This window comes from Dendrobates tinctorius, unplaced genomic scaffold, assembly GCF_039654945.1.
Source record: "Dendrobates tinctorius isolate UK_male_01 unplaced genomic scaffold, ASM3965494v1 ptg000046l, whole genome shotgun sequence".
Lineage (NCBI taxonomy): Eukaryota > Metazoa > Chordata > Amphibia > Anura > Dendrobatidae > Dendrobates > Dendrobates tinctorius.
This window is the reverse complement of record NW_027361714.1, coordinates 17,204,279-17,230,679: the sequence shown is the minus strand read 5'-3', so window position 1 is coordinate 17,230,679 and position 26,401 is coordinate 17,204,279. Positions and strand designations below refer to the sequence as shown.

The 26,401-nt window shown below is 46.1% G+C and overlaps 1 long non-coding RNA gene across 1 annotated transcript in view; it reads left to right on the top strand.

Annotated features, from left to right (window-relative positions):
- LOC141089382 (uncharacterized) overlaps positions 1-23,691 on the top strand; it is a 153,491-nt gene extending 129,800 nt beyond the window's left edge. Inside the window, exons 2-3 of the long non-coding RNA XR_012232267.1 lie at positions 2,081-2,179; positions 23,234-23,691. This is a non-coding gene — a long non-coding RNA (uncharacterized lncRNA). The remainder of the gene's footprint in view (positions 1-2,080; positions 2,180-23,233) is intronic.
- Positions 23,692-26,401: the final 2,710 nt, after the last annotated feature.

The window sequence follows — 26,401 nt, the reverse complement described above, 5'->3', positions numbered from 1 at the left end:
ATCATGTACAGCCCCACTCACCCCATTTCATCATGTGCAGCCCCACTCCATCATGTGCAGCCCCACTCCCCTCACTCCATCATGTGCAGCCCCACTATATCATGTGCAGCACCACTCCCCCCACTCCATCATGTACAGCCTCACTCACCCCACTCCATCATTTACAGCCCCACTCACCCCCTTCATCATGTACAGCCCCACTCACCCCATTCCATCATGTGCAGCCCCACTCCCCCCACTTCATCATGTACAGCCCCACTCACCCCCCTTCATCATGTACAGCCCCACTAACCCCCTTCATCATGTACAGCCCCACTCACCCCCTTCATCATGTACAGCCCCACTCACCCCATTTCATCATGTGCAGCACCACTCCCCCCACTCCATCATGTACAGCCTCACTCACCCCACTCCATCATGTACAGCCCTCTCACCCCCTTCATCATGTACAGCCCCACTCACCCCATTCCATCATGTGCAGCCCCACTCCCCCCACTTCATCATGTACAGCCCCACTCACCCCCCTTCATCATGTACAGCCCCACTAACCCCCTTCATCATGTACAGCCCCACTCACCCCCTTCATCATGTACAGCCCCACTCACCCCACTCCATCATGTACAGCCCATTCACCCCACTCCATCATGTACAGCCCCATTCATCCCACTTCATCATGCGCAGCCCCACTCACCCCCCTTCATCATGTGCAGCCCCACTCTCCCCCATTCATCATTTGCATCCCCACTCACCCCCCTTTCATCATGTGCAGTCCCACTCACCCCTTCATCATGTGCAGCCCCACTTACCCCCTTCTTCATGTGCAGCCCCACTCACCCCCCTTCATCATATGCAGCCTCACTCACCCCCCCTTCATCATATGCAGCCTCACTCACCCCCCTTGCAGATATTTTTTGTCCCCTAGTCTGACTTGTGTTTGGCTGTATAAATTTTCTTATTATTTGATTTCTGACACTTTTGTTATATATCTTGTAGGGTATAGTTTCACCTATGTGTGGTGTTAACATAGGAAGCCATATTGGTTCTCCTACTTTGCACTGATGAGAGGCAAATATCTAAAAACAAGTGTATGCAAATGAAGTTTCTGGTTTGACTTCTTATCCACTATCATGTGACAAGTCGAAAGTGACTTTCATTATTGCTACATCCAAAAGGTGGTGCTAGAGATTTAGAGATAGAGTTAGAAGCTTAGTAGTCAAGAGCAGAATCTCAACTGTTTTTTCTCTGGAAGGGTTATGTCTTTGCTTTGTGTCAAAGAACAGTCATCTTCATATAAAAGGAATGTGACATCAAAAAATGAACAATATTTTCAATCAGGTTTTTATATTAAGAGTATTTTTTTAAAATGTTTGATAATGTTCTTTTTTTAATTTTCTAGTTCACTACATATATTTAAAAAAAACGCCTAGAACCATGCTCGACTCACACTTCCTCTTCTGTACTGAATACTTTTTAGTGGTCTCAGACAGGATTACCATGACAGATAACATCTACCTTATATTCAGTAGTGAGCACAAAATCCACCATTCACAAAAGATGAATAAGTTCACAGCCCTCTTGCTCCCTTTACACTGCCCTTTGCCTTAATGAGAACAAGCTCCTTAAATACTGTGCTGCTGTTCAGTAAGGTCAATGCTTACTGTCCATGGAAGTAGAAATCTAATATTAGACTTCAAATGCAAGTGTGATTTTTTTCTTTATTTAAAAAAATATATAAAACAAATACATAAAACGTGATTTATGCAACAGGACATTTTCTAAAAACACATGGGCCTATTTTCATGGGCCAATTTCTACCCATAAATAACCACTATATTGAAGTCAATTATTGCCCGTTTAAAGGCCCATTCACACCGATCGACACAATTGCACAGAGCAATACGATTGTTAACGCAAAATTTCTGCCCCAAAAGTCATTTTGTTGGCAGCATATTACGTGTTACAAAGCTCATTTGCTAACAGCAATGATGATTTTCACACCAGCAAAAATGCAATCAGCTGACGAACAAGCACTTTTATCGTTCATTCACTCATCACGACATATTTACATTATGATGCACAGTGACATCCGAGGCCTAGACGCGACTGGAAGTCTTGGAGATGGAACTTGCGGTGGCAAAAAGAAGAGGACAGGACAGTGAACAGCTGGGCAGCTGGAGAGGTGAGTATTAACTTTCTTTTTTACCAATACTCACCTTATTATCAGGTCCTGTTTTTTTCAGACACTCTATGTTACTGAAAGTAGCCAGGATAAGGACATTATACCAGCATGATATATTAGTGCAACGGGTACTGGATGGGGGACAAATATTACTGTAAGGGGCCAAACAGTAGACACCAGTCTGGGGAAGCCTTATATACAATTTCCAGCTCAGGAGAGGGAGGCCACACCCCAGCTTGCACAGAATGCAAAAATACAGAGAAAAAACACAAAAATTGAGCTTGGTTTGAGTTGATACACATGCAGCATATAAATGCATGTTGACATTGGCCATAAAACATAAAACCTGCAAAAGACAAAGTGAGCAAAAACCCTGCTGTAACTAAATAAATAAAAGCAAAAGTGCATCTAAATAATACAGAGTTTTTAGTAATACTGTTTTTGATCAAAAGTAGCATGAAAGCCATGCCACCACGACAAGGTAACTCTGTTCGGGATAGTCCTTGCATTCTGTGCAAGCTGGGGTGTGGCCTCCCTCTCCTGAGCTGGAAATTGTATATAAGGCTTCCCCAGACTGGTGTCTACTGTTTGGGACCCAGTCCTTTTGTCTGCCCTTGTTCACACATTGAGGTCAACTTTGACACAAGGCAAGGTTTTTAATATTAGACAGTGTAGGACTATCCCGAACAGAGTTACCGTGTCGTGGTGGGATAGCTTTCATGCTACTTTTGATCAAAAGCAGTATTACTAAAAACTCTGTATTATTTAGATGCACTTTTGCTTTTACTTATTTAGTTACAGCAGGGTTTTTGCTCACTTTGTCTTTTGCAGGTTTTATGGGATTACAGAGTTCCCACAGACACATGCACGAAAAAAGTGAAGTCAGAAAGTGGCTTAATACTCTGTTTCGATTTTATCTTTTTTTACATTTTTTTCTCTCTGTGCTAGTCTGTTTATTTCAGCAGCTTATCTAGTTAATACTGGTCTTCTTGTTTAGTGAAAATATTACATTTGTTGTGTTAATACGAAAATAATAACATGGAATGTAAAAGTCTTCAATCCCCCACACAAAAGAATGATGGTGTTGAGACACCTTAAGAAACGTAAAGCAGACATTGCTATGCTACAAGAGACACATATAAAAGAACAAGATTTCTGCAGGATGGATAAGATGTGGGTGGGTACGGTTTTAGGATCTCCTTCGGTGAATAGGAAAGCAGGAGTATTGATTTTGATAAGTAAACAGGCGATTTGTAGGGTAATATCCTTTGATTCAGATAACGATGGGAGGAAAGTAAGCGTGCTATTGGATAGCCCGATTGACAGGGTCAGGCTTTATAATATACTAGCTGAAGAGCCCGGCGTTGCCTGGGCATAGTAACCAACTGTGGATAGTTATAACAAATTATAATGATTATATTGCACATAAAAAACGTGCATCTAATCCTATCCTGTGTGATACTGACTGCTGAGCTGTGTATCTAATCCTATTCTGTGTGATACTGTCTGCTGAGCCGTGTATCTGATACTATTCTGTGTGATACTGTATGCTGAACTGCGTATCTAATCCTATCCTGTGTGATACTGTCTGCTGAGCTGTGTATCTAATCCTCTCCTGTGTGATACTGACTGCTGAGCTGTCTATCTAATCCTATTTTTTTTGCAAAACGGCGGATTTTGACTGATGGACACAAACGGATGTGTGAAACAGGCCATAAGAATAATAGGCCTCAGTTACCACAACTGTCTACAAAGAAAACTGTTGCTGATAGCAACCAATCACAGCTCATTTTTAATCTTTTAAACAGCTCTGGGACAGCGTGGCGAGTTTTGAGTGGTAACTTTTGTGTTTCAACTTTTATGTGGCGAGGTTGGTGTATGTGTGGTGAAATGTGTGCTGAGGGCGGTATTGTTAGGGTCCTACTAAATAATAGTAGGTGCGTTCGCCGCCCGGGGTCCACCGTGTGGTAGGTGACAAGACCGCTGCTGAACAATGGCAGATGCACCTAGTAGGTGCGGTACTGCGCTCGGGTTAACGTCACCCAAACGCTAAGGACGGCTCCGTACAAACACAGAGACGCTTGGCGAACACTAAAGCAAAGGCGCGGGCCCTGTTAGCGTCACAGAGGCCTGTGTGTGGCGTCACAGCCGCGAACACCAATAGCTGCTGTTACTACAGCGCAGCAGCAGAGAAAGCCGCAAGCGTTGGCGCCGAGGACTGGGCGCCGACGGACGCTAGTGTAGGCGTGGAGCAAGTGGCGTGTAGCTTGCCACAACCCTGGAGCTGACTATACACACTCGGTCACCACTCGTAATATCAGAGGGTAGGGGTTTCATAATGAGTCAGACATCAGTCCATGCATCCATCACCATACACACACAGAATAATATGCTACACTAGCGCATGGCCGAGCTGCCATGCGGGGATTTTATAGCCATGCGCTTCCGGGACCTTCCAATACTTTGGGAAGGACCAATCAGATCTGACACAGTACCTGCACATGTGACCCCTGCTCTCCACTGAGAGGGCACGTTGCGGGCATGCCCAGTAGCACGGCACGAGGACTTAGCCTCTGGAGCCGTTCCCTGCAAAGCAGGTTGCGCTACCATTGCTGCACCGGAGGTGGCAGCAATGTCCAGGCTCACAGAACGAGTCTGAGGAGAATGCCTGGCTCGCTGTGATTGCTGAGCGGTCGGAGGAGAATGGGAGACTGCAGGATATCTGGCTCTGGATTCCTGCTGTGCAGTGCCAGGAATCCGACGCCTAACATTACCCCCCCCCCCCCGAGCCTCACTGCGCTCAAAGGCCGCGATCAGGAGCGGTGCATGAATGTTTTCCACCGGCTCTCAAGTCCGAGCCTTGGGACCATGACCCTTCCAGTCCACCAAATAAAAATTTTTGCCACGGACAAACCTGCGCCCCACGATGGCGTTAACCTCAAACTCATCAGACGATAAGTCTGATGACCCGGCAGATGACTCAGAAAACCGGATCATGTGAACTGGTTTGAGGAGGGACACATGGAACACGTCCGAAATGGCCAAATGTGGAGGAAGAGCCAGGCGGTAGACCACCGAGCTAAGTCGCTTGAGGACCTTGAATGGTCCAATGTATCACGGTGCGAACTTGGGAGACTCGACCCGCAGTTTAATATTTTGGGTAGAGAGCCATACCATGTCGCCAGGGGAGAAGCTTGGCAGGGGCCGCCGATGCGTGTCGGCGGACGCCCTCATCCTTTCTTTAGATGCCCAGATAGCATCCTGAGTGCGATCCCAAATGTCCCAGGCCTCCACTGCCCAGTCTGCCACTCTGGAGTCAGTGGAGGACACTGGCATCGGGACAGGGACGCGTGGATGTTGACCATAGTTTAGGAGACAGGGCGTCTGACCAGTGGAATCAGCCACCTCATTGTTTAGGGCAAATTCAGCCCAAGGTAGCAAGGATGCCCAGTCATCCTGCCTGGCAGAGACAACATGCCGTAAATAGGTGACCAAGGTCTGATTGGCTCTCTCGACCAAGCCATTAGTCTCGGGATGATAGGCGGAGGATAGATTTAGCTCGATGCTAAGTAAACTGCAGAGCTCCCTCCAAAACCGAGATGCAAACTGAGGACCTCGGTCACTCACGATTTTGTCTGGCATGCCATGTAAACGGAATACGTGCTTAATGAACAAGGTGGCCAGACCTCGTGCAGAAGGCAGGCGTGCGAGTGGCACCAGATGCACCATTTTGGAAAAATGGTCGGTGACCACCCAGATGACCACTGCCACCAGACTTGGGCAGGCCAACTATGAAATCCATGCCAACCATCTCCTATGGTCTATCCGCCACTGGCAGGGGAAACAACAACCCCGCCGGCCTCTGTCTAGAGGGTCTGTTCCGAGCACACGAGACGCATGCTTGCACGTATTCCTTGACATCTCGAGCCATTTGTGGCCACCAATATGACCTTGCCAGGAGTTCGGTGGTCCGTTTATTGCCAAAATGGCCACCCACCCTGGAGGCATGTGCCCAGACGAGGACCTCCGGCCGTAGCTGAGGAGGCACCAAGGTCTTGCCCGGTGGTACTGACTCGAGAGCGACTGGAGCCACGGTTGTAAAACTCACCGGAGGGAAAATTAACCGAGGCTCAGCTTCTACTTCTTCCGCTGAGACCACCGAGCGTGAGAGAGCATCCGCACGGACGTTCTTCTCTCCAGAGAGGTAGTGCAGGGTGAAGCGGAATCGGGAAAATAAGAGCGACCACCTGGCCTGACGGGAATTCAGGCGTTGGGCCGTCTGTAGGTAGACCAGGTTTTTATGGTCTGTATATACCTGAAAGGGGAACCGGGCTCTTTCCAGGAGATGTCTCCACTCGGAAAAAGCCAACTTCATGGCTAGCAGCTCCCTGTCGCCGATGGAGTAATTTTTCTCCGCCGGTGAGAAGGTCTTGGAATAGAAGAAGCAGGGATGCTTTCGACCTTGAGCATCCTTTTGATAAAGGACTGCTCCTGCACCGACGGAAGAAGCGTCTACCTCAAGGATAAACTGCTTATCCACATCGGGACGATGTAATATGGGAGCGCCAGCAAAATGCGATTTTATAGCTGAGAAGGCTTTGGAGACGTGTTCCGACCAAGCATTGGGGTTAGCTCCTTTCTTGGTGAGAGCAACCAAAGGAGCCACCAGTGTGGAAAAGTGTGGTATGAACTGGCGGTAGTAATTCACGAACCCCAAAAAGCGCTGCACCGCTTTGAGGGAATGGGGTTCTTGCCAGTCCATTACCGCTTGTAGTTTGGCAGGATCCATGGCCAGCCCCTGGGCTGAGATGATATAGCCCAGGAACGGCAAGGACTCCTGCTCAAACTGGCACTTCTCAAGCTTGGCGAATAGCGAGTTCGCCCGCAGACGGTCGAAGACCCTGCAGACGTCTCTCCGGTGGGTGGTCAAATCTGGCGAAAAGATGAGTATGTCATCCAGATAGACCACCACCGAGGTAGAGAGCATGTCGCGGAAGACGTTGTTGACAAAATCTTGGAAGACAGCTGGCGCATTGCAAAGGCCAAAGAGCATAACCAGGTATTCGTAATGGCCATCCCTGGTATTAAAAGCTGTCTTCCATTCGTCTCCTTCGCGAATGCGGATCAGGTTGTATGCCCCCCGCAGATCTAATTTAGTAAAGATCCGGGCCCCCCCGCAACCTGTCAAATAACTCCGCGATCAACGGTAGGGGGTATTTGTTTTTAACCGTGATAGCATTGAGACCTCTGTAGTCAATGCAAGGACGTAACTCTCCATTCTTCTTCTGTACGAAGAAGAACCCTGCACCAGCCGGTGACATAGATTTCCTGATAAAACCCCTAGCCAGGTTCTCCCGGATATATTCAGACATAGCCTCCGTCTCAGGGAGTGATAACGGATAAACACAGCCTCGGGGAGGCTCTGTACCTGGCAGGAGATCGATCGGGCAATCATATGAACGGTGTGGCGGGAGCGTCTCCACAGACTTCTTAGAGAAGACGTCCGCGTACTGGTGGTAGGACCTGGGGAGCACGGAGAGATCCGCAGGCACTTCAGTGGAAGCCACCTGAACACTGCCCCTTAGACATCTTCCCTCACAGTCCTTGCCCCAGCCCAGTATCCTCCCCGAAACCCAGTCATCGTGAGGGGAGTGGCAACGAAGCCAGGGAACTCCGAGGAGCACCTGATCGATGCCATTGGGCATGATAAGCAGGAAAGAGTCTCCTGATGTGAGGGTGAAATAGAGAGTCTGAGTGGGACTGTCTGATGGGTCACCTGAGACGATAGCGGTGCCCCATTTACCACCCTAATGGACAGAGGTTGCGATAGTAACACCAGAGGGATAGCGTGACTCTGGGCAAAAGTCGAGGACATAAAGTTCTCCTCGGCCCCAGAATCCAGGGTGACCGCTGCCTCCCAGGTGGAGGACCCACTATCTAAAGTACCCCAGAACACCGGTTTGGTTGAAAAGGGTCCCATTTTGGATTGACCACCACCTACGACCACTGGACGTGGTCGTCTTTTCGGTCGCTGAGAACATGTGCCAGCCGAATGGCCAAACTGTCGGCACTGATAACAGAGCACAGAGCTTCGCATCGGACGTGGCTTAGTGCCGGTGCGAGACACCTCCATAGGCTCAGAGGAAGAGAGCTCTTGTGCGGGGTCCTCCAGCGGCACGGTAAAGGTGGGGGCCAAATTAACCCTACGTCTGGATTGCGCTCGTTCCAACCCGTGCTCCGTGTAGCGGAGATCGATGTGGGTGGAAACAGCGATCAATTCCTCCAGACTTGTGGGAATCTCACTAGTGGCTAGAGCATCCTTGACGTGCTCCGCCAGGCCTCTCCAATACACCGGGACTAAGACTTTGTCCGGCCACTCTAATTCGGAAGTCAGTGTCCGAAACCGGACAGCATAATGGCTAACCGAGAGTGAGCCTTGTGTTAGGGATAACAGTTGGAGAGCCATATCGTGTGTGACCCGTGGTCCCAAGAAGACTTGCTTCAGAGCCGCGAGGAACTGAGCAGGTCCCTGAACCACGGGATCATCACGTTCCCACAATGGCGTGACCCACTGTAATGCCCAGCCAGACAACAAGGAGACAATAAACCCCACCTTAGCCCGCTCTGTAGGAAACCGTGCAGCCAGCAACTCCAGCTGAATGGAGCACTGGCTAACGAATCCCCTACAGGTGGTGCTGTCACCCGAAAACTTATCGGGGAGCGGGAGGCAAGAAATTGTCGGCGAGGGCAAAAGTGTGGGCGCACGTGAGACAGCCTCAGCGACTATCTGAGCAGCAGCTAGCGCAGCATTCGCAGCTGAGTTGGTGCTCTCAATAGCCGCCAACCTGCTCTCCAGCTGCCGAATGTAGCGCTGCAGCTGCTGCACGTCTGCCATTGCCAGCCAGACCCTGGCGCTAGTGTAATGTTAGGGTCGGCGGAACTCACCAAATATAAATAATAGTAGGTGCGTTCGCCGCCCGGGGTCCACCGTGTGGTAGGTGACAAGACCGCTGCTGAACAATGGCAGATGCACCTAGTAGGTGCGGTACTGCGCTCGGGTTAACGTCACCCGAACGCTAAGGACAGCTCCGTACAAACACAGAGTCGCTTGGCGAACACTAAAGCAAAGGCGCGGGCCCTGTTAGCATCACAGAGGCCTGCGTGTGGCGTCGCAGCCGCGAACACCAATAGCTGCTGTTACTACAGCGCAGCAGCAGAGAAAGCCGCAAGCGTCGGCGCCGAGGACCGGGCGCCGACGGACGCTAGTGTAGGCGTGGAGCAAGTGGCGTGTAGCTTGCCACAACCCTGGAGCTGACTATACACACTCGGTCAGATCCGACACAGGACCTGCACATGTGACCCCTGCTCTCCACTGAGAGGGCACGATGCGGGCATGCCCAGTAGCACGGCACGAGGACTTAGCCTCTGGAGCCGTTCCCTGCAAAGCAGGTTGCGCTACCATTGCTGCACTGGAGGTGGCAGCAACATCCAGGCTCACAGAACGAGTCTGAGGAGAATACCTGGCTCGCTGTGATTGCCGAGCAGGAGTCCGAGCGGTCGGAGGAGAATGGGAGACTGCAGGATGTCTGGCTCTGGATTCCCGCTGTGCAGTGCCAGTAATCCGACGCCTAACAGGTATACATTTTGAAGCACGTGGTAGTGTGTGGCGCATTTTGTGTGTGTGTTCATATCCCCGTGTGTGGTGAGTATCCCATGTCAGGGCCCCACCTTAGCAACTGTACAGTATATACTCTTTGGCGTCAGCACTAGAGTTGAGCGATACCATCCGATACTTCAAAGTATCGTATCGGATGGTATCGGCCGATCTTTAAAAAAAGTATCGGTATCGCCGATTCCGATACCGGAAGTCCCATTCAAGTCTATGGGACTTCCGGTATCGGAATAAGAAAAACCCTTTCCTGCCCTTGTACAGCCTCTCTGGGGTCTGTACGGGCCTTTCGGGGGGCTGTGCCGGCCTGCCAGGGGGTCTGTGCAGGCTCCGGTGGTCTGTGCCGGCCTGCCGGTGGTCTGTGCCGGCCTGCCGGTGGTCTGTGCAGGCTCCGGGGGGCTGTGCCGGCCTGCCGGGGGGCTGTGCCGGCCTGCCAGGGGGTCTGTGCAGGCTCCGGTGGTCTGTGCCGGCCTGCCGGTGGTCTGTGCAGGCTCCGGGGGGCTGTGCCGGCCTGCCGGGGGGCTGTGCCGGCCTGCCGGGGGGCTGTGCCGGCCTGCCGGTGGTCTGTGCAGGCTCCGGGGGTCTGTGCAGGCATCGTCCGATGGGACTACAAGTCCCATCGGGCGATGCCTGCTACCATGACAGTGATTGACACATTAGCCAATGATGGGACAGTAGTAGTCCCATCATCCGGTTAATGTGTTAAATGTAAAAAAAAAAAAAAAAAAAAAATTACATGCTACATTCATACTACATACTACATACATGCTACATTCATACTACATACTACATACATGCTACATTCATACTACATGCAACATACATACTACATATATACTACATGCATGCTACATATATACTACATGCATGCTACATACATACTACATATATACTACATGCATGCTACATACATACTACATATATACTACATGCATGCTACATACATACTACATGCTACATGCATGCTACATACATACTACATACATGCTACATATATACTACATACATACTACATATATACTACATGCATGCTACATATATACTACATGCATGCTACATACATACTACATATATACTACATGCATGCTACATACATACTACATGCTACATGCATGCTACATACATACTACATACATACTACATGCTACATACATACCACATATATACTACATACATACAATACATTCATACAATACATACATAGACATACAGTACATATAACATAGAGTAACATACTTACCAATACTTGTCACATTGTTCCCCGAAGCCATTGTCGTCTACGGAATAAATATTAACATAACAAACCACAAAAATACTCACCCACGATCCGAAGCAGTCCACGAGTGTGTCCCACGACGATCTTGGGTAGAGAACTGCAGCATCAGCTGATGCTGCCGTTCTCTACGGGCTGCAGGAATCCAATGACGGAAGGTAGGTATCCTTCCGCACTGTATTCCTCCGCCACTTAAAAAAAAAAAAAAAGTCCCTAGTCTCACTTTATGCCATTGCTGTGTGGGAATTTCCCACACAGCAATGGCATAAAGTGAGACTAGGGACTTTTTTTTTTTTAAGTGGCGGAGGAATACAGTGCGGAAGGATACCTACCTTCCGTCATTGGATTCCTGCAGCCCGTAGAGAACGGCAGCATCATCTGATGCTGCAGTTCTCTACCCAAGATCGTCGTGGGACACACTCGTGGACTGCTTCGGATCGTGGGTGAGTATTTTTGTGGTTTGTTATGTTAATATTTATTCCGGAAAGACAATGGCTTCGGGGAACAATGTGACAAGTATTGGTAAGTATGTTACTCTATGTTATATGTACTGTATGTCTATGTATGTATTGTATGAATGTATTGTATGTATGTAGTATATATGTGGTATGTATGTAGCATGTAGTATGTATGTAGTATGTATGTAGCATGCATGTAGCATGTAGTATGTATGTAGCATGCATGTAGTATATATGTAGTATGTATGTAGCATGCATGTAGTATGTATGTGGTATGTATGTAGCATGTAGTATATATGTAGCATGCATGTAGTATGTATGTAGTATGTATGTGGTATGTATGTAGCATGCAGTATGTATGTAGTATGTATGTAGTATATATGTAGTATGTATGTAGCATGCATGTAGTATGTATGTAGCATGTATGTAGTATGTATGTAGTATATATGTAGTATGTATGTAGCATGTAGTATGTATGTAGTATTTTTTTTTTTTTTTTTTTTTTTTTTAACATTTAACACATTAGCCGGATGATGGGACTACTACTGTCCCATCATTGGCTAATGTGTCAATCACTGTCATGGTAGCAGGCATCGCCCGATGGGACTTGTAGTCCCATCGGACGATGCTTGCACAGACCCCCGTACATCAGCACAGCCCCCCGGCAGGCCGGCACAGCCCCCCGGCAGGCCGGTACAGACCCCCACAGGGTGCACAGCCCCCCGGCAGGCCGGCACAGCCCCCCGGCAGGCCGGCAGAGACCCCGGGCAGTCCACACAGCCCCCCGGCAGGCCGGCACAGCCCCCCGGCAGGCCGGCAGAGACCCCCGGAAGGCCCGAAATGACGGCGCATCATGATGCGCACACACCGCGCATCATGATGACGTCAGGCCGTCAATCAACTGAACTTCCGATTCCGATGCCGAATTCCGATATTGAAAAAATATCGGAAGTCGGTATCGGAATTCCGATACAGCAAGTATCGGCCGATACCCGATACTTGCGGTATCGGAATGCTCAACACTAGTCAGCACTCTTATTCTTTAAGTCCCCCTTGTTCACATCTGGCAGCTGTCAATTTGCCTCCAACACTTTTCCTTTCACTTTTTCCCCATTATGTAGATAGGGGTAAAATTGTTTGGTGAATTGGAATGTGCGGGGTTAAAATTTCACCTCACAACATAGCCTATGACGCTCTCGGGGTCCAGACGTGTGACTGTGCCAAATTTTGTGGCTGTAGCTGCGACGGTGCGGATGCCAATCCCGGACATACATACACACCCACATTGAGCTTTATATATTAGATGCTCCAATTGGGAACAATAAATCATTTTTTAAAGAGCTGGAAACTCCAATACTAGAAGATGAGGGAAAAAAAGATAATCATTGCTGGAGAGCTCAACACAGTCATGAGCAGCATCGAAGATAGATCTAGTGCAAAGCAAACAGAAGGAGGTAGATCATGCGACAATGTGCTTCCGCCGTTTTTAGAAAGTACCAAAATGATTGATGTATGGTGCATCTCTCACACTATAGATCGTGAATTTACTCACTTTTCGCAGGTACACAATTCATGGTCTAGAATTGACTATTTTAGTGTTTACCAAACTCGATCTGCGGGGGGCTTACAACTTGATACGTATCAGTGAGGGGGATGAGTGGAAGACGGCTTTTAATACCAGGGATGGCCATTATGAGTATCTGGTCATGCCCTTTGGCCTCTGTAATGCCCGGACGTCTTCCAAGACTTTGTAAATTACATTTTCCAAGATATGCCTTCCTCTTTGGTGGTGATGTATCTGGATGATATTCTCATCTTCTCTCCAGATATGGAGTCCCACCGGAGAGAGGTTTGCAAAGTCTTTGACCGCTTACGGGTGAACTCCCTCTACGCCAAGTTGGAGAATTACCTGTTCGAGCACGAGTCCTTGCCTTTCCTGGGCTACATCACCTCGACCCAGGGTTTGGCTATGGATCCTGCCAAATTGCAGGCGGTAATGGACTGGCAAGAACCCCTCTCCCTCAAAGCGGTGCAGCGCTTTTTGGGGTTAATAAACTACTATCGCCAGTTCATTCCCCACTTCTCCATCTTGGTAGCTCCCTTGGTTGCCCTCACCAAGAAGGGAGGCAACCCCAAGTTGTGGTTTGAACAGGTCTCCAAGGCCTTCTCCTCCATCAAGACTCATTTTGCCCATTCTCCACCACCCCAATGTGGATAAGCCCTTTATCTTGGAGGTGGATGCCTCTTCCGTCGGTGCTGGAGCGATTCTTTTTCAGAAAGACGCTCAAGGTCAGAAGCATCCGTGCTTCTTCTTCTCCAAGACCTTTTCACCGGCGGAGAGGAACTATTCCATCTGAGACAGGGAGTTGCTGGGAATGAAGTTGGCCTTCTCGGAGTGGAAACATCTCCTGGAAGGAGCTCGCTTTCCCTTCCAGGTGTTCACTGACCACAAAAACTTGGTCTACCTGCAGACAGCCCAGCGGCTAAATTCTCGCCAGGCAAGATGGTCACTTTTTTTCTTCCGGTTCCACTTCACCCTTCATTTTTTGTCAAGTGAGAAGAACGTCCAAGCCGATGCTGTCTCTCGCTCCATGGTGGCATCGGAGGAGACAGAGCCTCGCTTGATCGTCCCATCCGAGAACCTGAGGACCGTGGCTCTGGTCACTATAGATTCGGTGCCCCTGGGCAAGACTTTTGTCCTTTTCCGTCTGCAACCGGAGGTCCTCTCTTGGACTCACGCTTCCAGGGTGGGTGGACACTTTGGGACGAGACGGACAACCGACCTCCTGGTGAGAACATAATGGTGGCCGCATATGGCTCGGGATGTCCGAGACTACATGTGGGCGTGCGTCTCCTGCTCCCAGAACAGGTCTCCCTGGCAATGACCCGCGGGGCTACTTTACCCCCTGCCGTTGGCGGACAGGCCCTGGGAGATGGTCGGCATGGACTTCGTGGTGGATCTGCCCAAGTCCAGGGGTTATCTGGGTTCTCACCGACCATTTCTCCAAAATGGTGCATCTGGTGCCTCTCTCGAGGTTACCTTCTGAATGGGGCCTGGCAGCGTTGTTTATTAAGCATATCTTTTGCCTTCATGGTATGCAGGACAAGGTAGTCAGTGACCGGGGTCCCCAGTTTGCATCTCGGTTCTGGAGAGAACTCTGTAGTCTGCTCAACATTGAGCTGAATCTCTCCTCGGCCTATCAACCCGAGATGAACGGGTTGGTAGAGAGGGCCAACCAGACCCTGGTCACATACCTATGACACTTTGTCTCGGCAAGGCAGGATGACTGGACATCCCTGCTACCATGGGCAGAGTTTGCGTTGAACAACGCTGTGGCCGATTCCACCAGTCAGACCCCATTCCTCCTCAATTATGGCCAGCATCCTCGCGTCCCTGTTCCCATGGCCATGTCTTCCACCGATTCTATGGTGGCAGACTGGGCGGTGGAGGCACGTGACATTTGAGACCGCACTCAGGATGCCATCCAGGCCTCTAAAGAGAGAATGAGGGTCTCCGCCAACGTGCACCGGTGCCCAGCTCCGACCTTCGCCCCTGGCGTCTTAGTGTGGCTCTCTGCCCGTAACATTAGGCTGCAGGTCGATTCCACTAAGTTCGCACCTCGCTAAATTGGTCCTTTCAAGGTCCTCGAACAGATCAATTCGGTGGTCTACCGGCTGGCTCTTGCTTCAAGTCTGGCTATCACTGATACCTTCCACGTTTCCCTCCTTAAGCCTGTTCAGTTGTACCGGTTCTCGGAGTTAACTGCCGGGACATCTGGCTTGTCCTCGGAAAAGTTTGAGGTGAACGCCATTGTGGGCTGCAGGGTGGTACGTGGGAAAAAAATATCTGCTGGATTGGAAGGGTCATGGCCCAGAGGATTGAACCTGGTAGCCAGTGGAGAACATCTGCGATCCTCTACTCGTTTCGGCCTTTGAGCATAGCGAGGCTCAGGGGGAGTAATGTTAGGTGTCGGGTTTCTACAGCTGCACAGGAGGAAGCCCGAGCCTTGCTTTCTGCGGTCTCCCATTCCTCTCCGGCCAGAGAGGAGCTTGCTCAGCAGAGACGTCAGTCCCAGCACCTTGCCCAGGCTAATGCTAGGCATCTGGTTACACCTCCTGGCTCTGCCATTGTATCGTGCATGGGTCAGCAGCAAGCAGACGCTCCTGAGACTTAGTCCTGCTTTTCCTCTATTGAGCATGCCCGTGTGATGACCTCTCATTGGAGGTCGGAGGTCACATGCGCAGGTCCTGTTGCTGCTCCGATTGGACCATCAGGAAGGTCCCGGAAGGCTGCAACTATAAAAGGTTTGCATGGCCGCCCGGCCACGCGCTAATATAGAGACTTGCTGCTAAAGTGGTGTATGTGATGATGGATGTTTGAGACTGGTGAATGACTCACTATAATTCCCCTCCCTTTGATACGCATGTTTGTAGGGTTTAGGGTTTTAGAGTCAGCACCGAGTACTGGCACTGCCTAGCGCCACAGTGCTCTCAACTCAATTCACACATTAGTGCCTGAGGGCGCCATTCAGCACACGGCACCTCGTTACCGCATTACTGCAGCGTCTATCAGAGCGGCGCCATGCGCAGATAGTGCGCTTTCCAGCTCTAAGTATAGACTGGTTAGTGGGGTCCGCCAGTGCAGCGCTGTACACACTCCGTGTGGTAAGCAACTGTCTGTTGCACCCTGTGACTGTTAACAGGGCACAGCGTTCCTTAAGGGTCTACCCCTGGTGCCACAGTAGCGGTTCCATGCTCTAGTTGGTCTAGAGGGGCGCTGACCCCGTGTCTTGGGGGAGCGTCCTGAGACGTCACACTAGCACTCTACTAGCCATAGTCTGTGAGGTTGAACAGGTTACAGTTCCTACGCCTGTCATTGTAGCCTCTGTGAAGTAACACAGTCCGCCTCAGTTCACACCATGTGACTTTAAATTGCGTGAGTTCGACTATCCCCTACCATACACTGTCCGTTATTGTCTAGCAGCAGTTAACACCTCTGCACGGTGGACCCTGGACTGCGAACGCACCTAGTCTCTACGTTTATTTAATTAGGTGCGTTCCGCCAGTCCCCAACACCTAATGAGCAGGTTAAATGATAATAACATACTTGATCTACTTATTTCGGATTATATTCCGGTCTCTTTGTCCCTACAGGATACTTTCCCAAAAGGTTTGGATATCTTATGTAGATTCCCGATGTTTTTGGCTCAGGATGAGAATTTTCAAAAAATGTTAAAGTGCTCATGGGTAGACTTTGAACTGGAGAATAGTGAACATAAAGACTCAGTGCATCTATATTGGGATATGGCAAAAGCGGTTTTGAGGGAAAGAATCGTCGGCTATGTTAAGTCATTAAAGAAGAAAACGAGAGCAGCATATACTGAAGCAAGTCTGAAAACTAAATTACGTTACACAGCATACACAACAACCCCTCAGTTTCCAATAGAGATAGATGGTTACAATCCAAATCAGACTTTGATCTATGTCTGGAAAGATCGGAAAAATTAAGAGGGCAAAAAAAGTCAAAGGGAACAAAGCTGGATCTCTTTTGGCAAAAATAGTTAGAGAAAGAAGATATGCTTCTTACAGAAATAATTTACGAGATTCAGAAGAAAATCTACAGAATGATCCAAAAAATATAAATCAAATTCTTAGTAAATTTTATTCAGCCTTATATAAAAAAGGAGAACCAAATGTTGAGGAGGGGATCTGCTTTCTTGATTCTTTAAAACTGCCCAAATTAAGTGAAGCAGATAGGGACATACTGAATGGATCAATAAAGAAAGAAGAGATAGTTAAAACGATAGCAAATTTACAAAATAACAATGCTCCTGGCCCAAATGGACTTTCAGGGGAATTTTATAAATTCAGATATATAAAAGTGTATTTGCACTAGATAATATCCTTTTTAAGAAAATAGCATGGATGAGTGACCCACAATGTTAGTAAAATGTCACAAATATAAAATACTAGCTGAAGAGCCCGGCGCTGCCCGGGCATAGTAACTAAATGTGCTGTGGTTAGTTATAGCAAATTATAATTATCCTCCATCCCATAGTCCCGTGCCCATATACCCATCATACATATCCACGATCCCATAGGCCCGTGCCCATATACCCATCATACATATCCTCCATCCCATAGTCGAGTGCCCATATACCCATCACACATCCTCCATCCCATAGTCCCATGCCCATATACCCATCATAAATATTCGCCATTCCATAGTCAAGTGCCCATATACCCATCACACATCCTTCATTTCGAAGTCCCATGCCCATATACCTGTCATACATATCCTCTATCCCATAGTCCAGTGCCCATATACCCATCACGCATCCTCCATCTCATAGTTAACCATTATGACATCATAATGAGCGGCGGGGCTTGCAACCTATGATGACATCAGCGTCGCCATGGCAACCATTATGACATCATAATGATGGGCGGGGCTTGAAACACACACTTTTTCCCCATTATGTAGATAGGGCAAAATTGTTTGGTGAATTGGAACAACACAACATAGCCTAGGATACTCTCGGGGTCCAGACGTGTGACTGTGCCAAATTTTGTGGCTGTAGCTGCGACGGTGCAGATGCCAATCCCGGACATACACACATACATACATACACACACTTGAGCTTTATATATTAGATGTAAATATCATTGAATCACAATGTTATAAATGCAATATGTGCGTGCAAATAGCTACGCTCTCAATTATGTGCAGACTCAATTATCAACAGAGAGATTTAAAATGTATACCTCTATCAAGCAGATGGAGAAAATATCAGGTGTCCAATTCATCCGAGGAATCAGCAGTTGAACAGGTGCTGGGTATTCCCCACAGATTACAAGAAGCTAGCATCTAAAGAACCTGATCTTCCAGAGTGCTGTCCTGGCTGGTGACAGACACTCCTATCGCTCCTTGGTCAGCGGTCACATGACAGTCATGTGACGTTGGTACGGAGCGCGGTATAGACCAAAACTTTCAATGAGTTTCAGAAAAAACTCGGTTTCCTTAATCAGGGATGGTCCATCGGGCGATAATGCTGCCTTTTATCACAAATATGAGTTATATGATGTAAGATTGATTAATAAAAAGCGAACAATTCGACTTCACTGTTAAGGCCCTTAGGTATTAAAATGTCCAGGTCAAAGATCCATCTGCTTTCGGCACGGGACATCTGCTTCATATAGTCCCCTTTTCTCCAGTTTTTTCTAATTACTTGGAGACCTGTGATTCGCCTAGTATGCGCGAAGATTACCCAATTCAATGCAAGTACTCACATTCTGAAGAAAATAGTGAGTAAACATTGGGGAATTTTAAAGGACAAATTAATAGGAGATAAATTACCAACATACCCCAAATTCATATACAGAAAAGCTAAAAATCTGTGGAATTTAATAGCCCCAACAGCCCTTGATCCTATAAAGAAACCCCCTTCCCACTTTTTAAGCAACCAACCGGGCTTCTATCCTTGCCGTACATGTACCACATGCAGAAAACTCAAAACAGTAAAACAATACAGTATTTCTAATGGGATTACTGAATTTAGTATTAAAGACTCAATTACTTGCACCACCACTGAAGTCATTTACTCATTGAAACACCCATGCGGCAAAATTTACGTGGGATGCACCAAACGCCAACTTAATACTAGAATTGGCGTACATCTGAGAAACATCACAAATAAATTTAAAGGCCACCCACTATCTAAACACTATTTGGACCATCGTGGGGGTCTAATCCAAGGCATCACAATCCCAGGTCTTCAAGTAATTAGAAAAAACTGGAGAATAGGGGACAATATCAAGCAGCTGTCCCATGCTGAAAGCAGATGGGTCCTTGACCTTGACACTTTAATACCTAAGGACCTTAACAGTGAAGGCGAACTTGTTCATGTCATCCCCTGAAGAAGTATTATATACTTTGAAACGCGTTGGGAATTAAACAGTTAAACTTCATATGCAGTGTTGAATTGAACTTTGTCTAGCAGCGCACAGTAAGTCCGAGAAAGTTATTTTATCCATAAGGATTCATATTGGCGGTCACGGAGTGGACCTTCGGGCGTGCAGCAGACTGACATTTGGTTCTTATGTCTTTATTTCTCCTGGATCAGGTGAGTGGATTTCTTACATTTATTTGATTCACCACCCGGATAAGACCCTATTGCGCCTTCTTTTTTCCTTAGCTTTTACAATACGTGATCACTGACGTCACGCAAGGTCCTGCTGGCTTTCCACACGCCGCAGGTACTCACCGCGAGTTACCCAAACTCATGCATTGCTGACCAAGGAGCGATAAGAGTGTCTGTCACCGGCCGGGACAGCACTTCGGAAGATCAGGTTCTTTAGCTGCTAGTTTCTTATAATCTGTGGGGAATACCCACCACCTGTTCAACTGCTGATTCCACGGACGAATTAGATACCCAATATTTTTTCCATCTGCTTGATAGAGGCATTCATTTTAAATCTCTCCATTGATAATTGAGTCAGCACATAATTGAGAGCGTAGCTATTTTCAAGCACATATGACCTTTATAACATTGTGATTCAATGATACTTACATATATTATATTTGTGACATTTTATTAACATTGTGGGTCACCCATCCATACTATTTTCTTAAAGGGGATATTATGTAGTGCAAATACACTTTTAAATATCTGATATTTCTATTTTTGGACAACTGAGTGGTGGTGTTCTATTTTTTGCAGCTGATATCGACCCTTTTTTTTGCTAGCGCCCCTGCAATATTATTATATGATCTTTATAAATTGTTGAAGGAAGAAATAACTACAACCATGGCTAAAGTCTTTAGTTTCACATTACAAAGCAAAGTCCTTCTGGTTTTGGGAAACATGGCTTATATTAAAGTTCTCCATAAACAAGGGAAGGATGAGAAAGAGCCGGGTCTTATAGACCCATCTCATTAATAAATCAGGATATAAAAATTTTATAAAAAATGTTAGCAGATAGATTGGCCGATATGCTGCCGGATCTGATTGGCACACATCAAATAGGCTTCATAAAAAAAAAGAGCTGAGGTATTTAATATCAAAACAGTATTAGTGGTCCACGATGTCTCAGACGGGATGGGAGGGGATTGGAAAATTCAGCTCTCTTGGCGCTAGATGCTGAGAAATCTTTTGACAATATACAACGGGAATGGTTATATAATGTTTTGGATAAATTTGGAATAACAGGTACTTTTACAGCGTTATTGTCTACACCGCAGGCGAAAATTTACACTCTGGTTATTTTGAAACATACTGATCTTGTAGACAATACGCTACAACTAGACCAAAAAAGTGTGATAGAAACATACATGAGATAAAATTCCAATTTTTATTTCAACATATAAAATGAATAAAGTGCCTCATACCATACAAAAAGATCAAAATTAGCGAATACAAAAGTTCAAGGGACATAATAGAGACATATATTGAAAGCTATATCAAAGTTGTACATAAATATTTTCTGCAATTTTTTGTGCAAATATCTTGAAAAATATAAAGCAGAAAATATCTTTGAAAGCACATCATCTAATTATCATCTTTAAATTTTATTCTTATATTTCTCAATAAAATCTTTTTTATCACACAAATATTGCAAAAAACCGCGTGGCCTGATTAGTGATAATTCACATAAAATAGATTCAAATTGACATTACAAAACTGACAAAATAGAATAATGGAAAACTGCATCAGTTTATGCATTGTGTGCTCCACAAAAAATAACATTCTAAAGAGAGTGCCGCCAAAATTTATCAACCTTCTATTTAATTTATATATTCATTAGAAAAATTCCTTATAGCATATTAATTAAATAAAGGGGCAAAAAGCACACTGAAGCAGTTCCCAATATTGCTGTGTGCCTTGCACACTGTGAAATCTCATTAGAAATACAGACCAGAGCAAATAATTGCAGCTACAAATACTGCCGTTATATTACATATAACACTACATTACATCACAGCTCACAACTAGACATATCATTCACAATATAGATGTTTTATAAAGGCATATTACCTCTTCCCAGCTCTTGTCTCATAAATGCCAAATGGCTCGCTAAAGATCTTAGACCCCGACGCGCGTTTCGCTGTCAATGCTTCCTCCAGGAAGGTTATTTTATCTGAAACACTCCAACTACAAAAGGGAACAAGGCAGGGGTGCCCACTCTCACCGTTGTTTAATTCAGCCATAGAATCACGTGCTCGATTTCTGATAAACTCTGACTGCTTTGAAGACATAAAACTAGGTGACGTTGAAGTCAAATTAACATGTTTTGCAGACGATATGTTGTTGTTTATGGCAGACCCGAGGAGTCAACTACAGAGATTTTTGGATAAATTGACATATTTTGGATCATTTTCGGGATATAGAATAAATATAAGTAAATGCCAACTTTTATATCTGAAAAGAACAACAAATGACCCTTAAACAACCAATCAAGTGTCAGTTGCACAACAATTTATAAATAACTTATCTGGGGTGAAAATAGGAAAGGATGCTAGGTCTCTATATAGATTAAATTACCCTAATTTTATTGAAAAAATGCTGAAAGAACTTGAGAGATGGAAAAATTTTAATCTTTCCTTATTTGGGAGAATGCATTTGAGAAAGATGGTTAGTTTTTCACAGCTTCTATACCCATTGCAGACTTTTTCACTTTTGTCAAAGCATTCGGACTCAAACACAATACAGTCGGCTTTCACAAAATTTATTTGGCAAGGCAAAAGACCGAGGATTGCCTACAGTAAGCTGGCCTTAAAAAAGGGGGATGGGGGGGATGCAGATGCCATTGATTAGAATTTATAGCTTGGCCGCTTTGCTGAGACACATCAGAGACTGTTTACACGGTACCTCATACTTCTCCAACTTACTATTGGAAAGGGAACTAGCTAATCCATTGAACCTTAGCACAATTTTGCACACAAGGTTTGCCCAGCTGTCAGACTATGTAAGAAGGAGTAGCTTTCTCAGAGACATGTTATGTGCTTGAAAGCTATTAGGAAACTATTTGGTCTCCTGTTTTGTGTTTCCAAATATCTAATGATATGGAAAGACCTAAATTTTACACAGGGAACACAGAATAAATTATTTCGGGAGTGGAAGGAAAAGGGAATCTCAGTCTTAGGAGATATTTTGCAACCAACAGAAGGTAGAGTGTTGAACTTGTCAAAACTGTCGAACAAATACGGATTGAAGAAAAACCAATATTTACAATACCTGCAGGTTACGACACATTACATGGCCTTCAGATGATGACTTAGGGGACAAAATACTAATTGGGTGGGCAAAGGTGAGAAAGGTAATTATTAATGAGCAGTGGAAGGAGGTGCAATATAAATTGTTACATCAAGCGACATATGTTTTTAATCTTTCCTACAAAATTCACCTGCTCACTTTTTTTACTAGTTGCCCAAAATGCAATTTGCATAGGGCCAATTTATTGCATGGCATTTGGGAGAGCCCATTTAACCACAGATTCTGGGATGAGGCAATTGAGTATGTACAGAGAATCTGGAAGGTTAATTTACCCAGAACTATACAGGCATGTGTTTTCCATTTTTTTCACTCTGGTAAATGAATCAAATAATTAGGTATATAACGCTCCTGATGTTATACATATTGTATTTCTGGTTTTAGGAAATGTATCTTGAGGCACTGCTGGAAAAGAAAACGCCTAATGTTTCAGAATTGATGGACACTTTAAAGTCTTTACTCTTGATGGACAAAATAGATACGGAATACCATAAAGAAAAGAATACTGGAAAATTTTTCAAAACATTTAGAACTTTTATCGAATGCCGTTATTCACAGGCGTAAATCAGTCAATTTATGGTAGCATTTAAAGATACAACATGGTAGAATCTTGAGGACATAGCAGGTAATTTGGGGATTCTGAAGATAATATTGTTTAATCGTTTTTTCCATTATGGTTTTATATTGTTTGATCAAAGTATTGTTGTAGCATTCAAAAGGTTTAATTGAATATGGATGAGATCAACCTTTTATCTTCAGGATATGTGCATATGATGTATTTTCTCTGATGTATCTTTAGCTACATGATTGTCAACTCATCTAATAAAAAGGTTTTTGAAAAAGTCTCAGGCTGAGTAAGATAGAGTATCAATAGATCAAAGTAAAATGAAAATGGTGCAGTAGAATATTTCACAAATATATCAAATTTTATTGAATATAGAATTTCACAAGGAATTTATGAAGATAAAATTAGAGCAATTCAATGGAGGGCTAACAACAAACCACGCAAAGCTATAAATACTATATTACTGGTATGGCCACTGACCATTGCAGTGCATTCTCTAGTAGGTAGTATTGATAATAAGCCATTAGATTGGATTAGAAGTCCCTGTGCTTCATCCAGATTTGTCAGGGAGCGAGTTAATAAATAAAAACAAACAATCAAATAAAATAAAACTAGTTGGAACAGCTCACAATCAAGTAAAAAGCGTGAGACAAATCCTCAATAAACTTTTGACAGACCCTGACTAAAAAGACTTTGAAACAAACTTTTCGGTTGTTACATATAGAAATGGATGATACATTTTATCAGACTTGGCAGTCCAAAATAGATGCAAAGAAACAGTTGATTTATTGTTTTTTTACGGTAGTAAAGAAAAAAATCTGAATTCAAGCTTCATGTACAAAAAGATAAGTGCGCTGCATTGATATGATAAGTGGATAATACATAACAAACAGCACACAATATTGAATGTCTCGGTGTACAAAAATAGCGGATATATATCTGGAACATAGATTTGTACAAATAAGTACCAATTAAAATCTGAGACTGATGAATTAGCACTCAATCTAAATGATATATGTTAATCATTATTACAGGTATAAAACAGATGTATTTCTAATACTGATAAAAACAAATGGGTTATTGGAGCTGTAGATGGTGGAGACAGATTGTAAGGAGATAGACAAACTGCAAACATTCCCCCTTGAAGACAAGCATATTGCTGTATTGTGTAATGTGTATTGTGACATGTGTGGGGAAGGTGACTTGATGGACGGACTTGACTGAAGGGAGAAGGGACGGTTTGTGCACTGTAGATGGATGTTTGTAATGACAGAAGGGATACAGCTGGGGAAGATGGAAAAAGAGTGCAGTACCTAGATTTGCACAAACAAGAAGTATTCAGCTCACCCCTCTTCACTCCTGATCACACCTCCGACGCACGGAAACACCCTGACCCGGGTGTATAGTGCATGCACAACATAAAGAAGGATTTTTCCAGCGTCTCCAGGAGATAAAATAATAATTGCTTTATTGAGAATAAAAAATCTTCTTACCATCAGGTAAAAACGACATAAAGAGGCGTATAGAGGGGAGCAATTTCCTACGCGTTTCACCCTAAGAGGGCTTAATACTGATTAAGCCCTCTTAGGGTGAAACGCGTAGGAAATTGCTCCCCTCTATACGCCTCTTTATGTCGTTTTTACCTGATGGTAAGAAGATTTTTTATTCTCAATAAAGCAATTATTATTTTATCTCCTGGAGACGCTGGAAAAATCCTTCTTTATGTTGTGCAGTACCTAGATTTGACCACAAGATGGCAGGGGGGAGCGTAGTTCAGGACTTGACAGCAGCTTAGGGCTTTAGAAACCGCTTAGTCAAGGGGGGAAGGGAGATAGGAACCCAGGAGGAAAATTCCCAAGGAGGGGGATAAATAGAACAGGAGTGGGTTCCAGAGGGTGCTAGTCCCGGGAGGAGCTCAGGAGGAGAAGAATCAGTACGGAGAACTGACAACGGTGGAGAGCTCGAACAGGGGACTGATAGGAAGAGACAGTCAGGGGGGACACAAAGAACCGCAGGACAGACGAGGCACCGGGGGTACCGATTGGACGACGACCTCGGACTGGTGAAGCGCTTGCGGTAGATAGGCCTAGGGCAGCCCCAGCAAAAGATCCGCGAGGAATGTCACTACAACTGAAGGAAGGTGAAGGTACCCGGGCTTGAATACGGACAGCTGTAAAGGACCAGCGGTGTATGGCTATGGTCGTCAGGAGGACGGGCAATAAATTCGGACTGTTGCAATCAAAATCCGCCTCCGTCTGGTCTCTGTAAAAAGTGGCCCACCCCCCAATCTGGGCCCCTACCACAATTGGCGTAGTCGGCAGGATCACCGCCGCCAATACTACAACTTCAGCGGCAAGCCTGCGTCAGGAGAACTAAAAGGAATCGAGTTGCTTTACCTGTGGATTACAAATTTGAGACTTTGTTACGGATCATTGGCTGTCATCAGAGGATCCGGGGTGGTATAAAAGCCGGACAACATGGCTGTGGTACTCCAATGCCAGGAAGAGGCACAGGCGTTTGCAGCTGTACTGGACGATCTGGGGCTGAATCAAATCCGTCCCCGTATGCTGGACCCTGGAAGATGGGTGGAGAGGCCGACCACCGCCCCACCCAAGAACGGGAGTGGCCCAGGTGGGAAGACCGGCTGCGGCTGTTTGGCGCCATTCGATTGCTGTACACCAGACGGGATGCGACGTTGCAGCTGACGCGGTCTCGGATGCCTGGAATGGCGGTGGCATCAGGAGGTCGAATCTCGTCGGGAGACCTGCCCCTGGGAGCCACTGACAGCACCCCAGACATCGGTCGGAGAAGAGGAGCGACTGCGGGCCCTGCTGGAGCAGCCGCCAAAGAAATCTCCTGGGAGCCTCCCAACTGGACCAACGAGCCTGGAGGCTAGCCCTGCCGAATGGCGGGGTGAAGATCGGAGGCTGCGGGAGGAGCTGCGGGGTGGCCTGCTGGAGGCCGCAGTGCCGGGGAAGGTGAGAGGT